Raw genomic sequence first — 3,027 nt, 5'->3', positions numbered from 1 at the left:
TTTATTTATTTATTTATTTATTTATTTATTTATTTTCCTTCTACCTCTGCCTCCCAAGTGCTGGGCTTTTTAAAAGAGGAATGCATTATGGTTCGTGATTCCAGAGACATCAGTCCACAACAGCGGGGGGAATCTTGGCAAAGAATGACAGTTCACATCATGGCAACCAAGAAAGGAGCAAGGGCAGAGATACCCTTGCAAGGACCTCACCCCCCTCGTCTAGTGACCTGCCCATCCCCCAAGTTTCCAAAACCTTCCTTAACAGTGACAACGGCTGAGGCTCTAATACATAAACCTGGGAGGGGCACTCCATTCCAAACCAAAATACCCAGTATGAGTAATATATTAGCAACCGGGATAATTTCATTGTCATCTTAAGATATGTTGTTCCTTTTCTTAAATTGTTCCCAGGAATGAGCTTGGGAGACCTTCTGTATAGCATAGTCACTACGTTTGATCATGGCACAATGAATGCCCAGAAAAGACATGTTGTAGGGGTAGAGACAGAGCAGCAGTTAAGGGAGAAGAGCTTACTGCTCTTGCAGAGAACCTGGTTGGGGGCCTGTCTTTAAAGAATGTCAGTCAGGCTAGGGAGGTGGCTCAGTGGGTAAAGCAACAGATGCATAGTCATGAGAACCTGCATTTAATTCACACAAAGATGGACATGGTAGGACACATCTTCAGTCGCAGCGCACCTGTGATGAGGCGGGAGGAGGCAGGGGAATCCCTGGAAGCTTGAAGGCCAACAGTGAATCCAACAGTGGAAGAGATCATGTCTCAAATAAGGTGAAAGGTGAGGCTTGTGTTCAAGGTTATCCTATGACCTCCCGGTGCATGCTATGGCATGCTGTGCACCCATCGTCACACACAAGCATGCACATGCATGTTACACACACACACACACACACACACACACCCTGCTTTATGTTTTACCATATTAATGCTGTTGTGAGCACATGGCCAAGTACTTGAAGCAGCATGTTGAGACGCTGAAAGCTGAATGTCTATTTCAGCTGTGTATCACCCGTGCTGACTGGGCTCTGGAATAGTCCTGAGGCTAATGCTGTTGCAAGTGGGTGACTGGTCATTCTTTGCTCTTGGTAGAAGAGATGGCCACTGTCCAGGACAGAACCTTGTCTACGGTAACCATGATGAGCATCTAGGTGCTCAATCTGGCTCATATTCAAGAAATAAACGCAAACAAAAACCCAGCAGTTTGCCGGGCGTGGTGGCGCACGCCTTTAATCCCAGCACTTAGGAGGCAGAGGCAGGCGGATTTCTGAGTTCGAGGCCAGTCTGGTCTACAAAGTGAGTTCCAGGAACAACAAAAAACCCCCAACAAAACAAAACAAACAAACAAAAACCAACCCAGCAGTTATTCATTTCTGTCACAAGGACAGTGACAAAAACTACAGGTGCATTGCATTGTGGGTGAGCGTTGAGCAAATCACCCATCATTGATGGCAGTTAACAGTGGACCAGCCTTTTCAGGGGGTACTTTGTGTGTGTCTTAGTAAATAAAGCAGAAGTCAGCAGGCAGAAGACAAGTTGTCAAATATCAGTAGGAACAGGCTGGGGTAAAATTCGGCACTACTCAGACCCCAGTGATCTGAGTAGAGGCTCACAGTTAGCCCTCTGCCCCAACAGCAGGCATCAAAGCCTGGTATAAAGCTTTGTCCTGGGACCCCACCCCTTCAGGATGGCCCTGCACACCCTTTTCCCAGTGCCTGCTGCTGCTGGTGTCCCTCATGAGACACCTCATAATCTGAGTTTCCCATAGGCTTCATATAAACGCAGAAAGGGAACAAAGAGATGTTTTTGGGTAGCCTCGTAGAAGCCACTTGTGGAAGAGAAACCACATTAATAAGACAGTGGAGATGCTTTTGCCAATGGGAAATTAGAAGTTTGCTTGGTTTCAGTCATTGGCACCGGGTCTCGAGTCCCCCACAGTTGAATGGACTTAATCCCACTTGGCTTTTTTGACCAGTGTCCTGGCACACCATCAGAGGGGAACATAATTACAAAGGAGTGTCTTAGAGGAGCGAAGAGCACTGGTAGTTTACCAGATGGGGATAATCATGGCTCTTCAAACAAACCCATGGCTAGACAGTAGCATCGTTTGTCCTCTTGCCTCCACAAGCTACGTGTGGGCCCACACTTCTCCAAACGAGCATACACCCAGGGCTGGAGGGCTTCATTCCACACCCCCTTTTCAGGAACCCTTCGCTTGGTCTTTGTATATACGTAAGCTATAGCTCAACTGCATTTAGCCCCCGGAGGGTTTTCCAAGAGCTTCCCACAACTCTGCGGTGTTCTGACACAGCTGTGAGGCAAAGGCCTCCTAGTCTTCTTTCTGGGGGACGGGAAATACGTTAATTTTTATTATGTGAGAGGGGAAGGGCATGCATGAGGGCTGGTGCGGAGGAGGATAGGGCTGTTGGGTCCCCTGGATCAGGAGCGACAGGTGGTTGTGGACCACCTCATGTGGTGGCTGGAAATGGGACTTCGAGAGTGCAGTGCACACATGCCCTTATGTTCTTAGCCACGGAGTCGTCTCATCAGCCTCCTTTTAATTTCCAGACAGGGTTTCTCTCTATAGGCCCCTGGCTGTCCTGAAACTCAGAGATCTGCCTACTTCTGCCTCCTGAGGGTTGAGCTTAAAGGTGTTTGCCACCACCACTTGGCCTCTCCAGCTTCTTCTGTCAGATGTATTATTGTGTGTGTGCGCGCACATGCCACAGTGCACACGTAGAAGTCAAAGGTCACCTTGTAGAGAGGGTCTGTCCTTCCACTCTGACACGGGTTCCAGGGATGAGTTCAGGTCACCAGCACGTCCCTTCACCTGCCAGGTCATCTCATTCACTTGCCCACTCCACTCTTATTTAGAGCTAGGATTTGTGAAGACATGAATTTGAAAGCATTTGGCATCTCACCTTTCAGGGGAAACATGTCAGTCTTTGGTGGGCATTTCTTTTTGTTTGTTTGTTTTTCGAGACAGGGTTTCTCTGTATAGCCCTGGCTGTCCTG

Source organism: Mus caroli, unplaced genomic scaffold (genome assembly GCF_978045245.1).
Source record: "Mus caroli unplaced genomic scaffold, Mus_caroli_1 scaffold_20, whole genome shotgun sequence".
NCBI lineage: Eukaryota > Metazoa > Chordata > Mammalia > Rodentia > Muridae > Mus > Mus caroli.
This window is presented reverse-complemented; position numbering follows the sequence as displayed.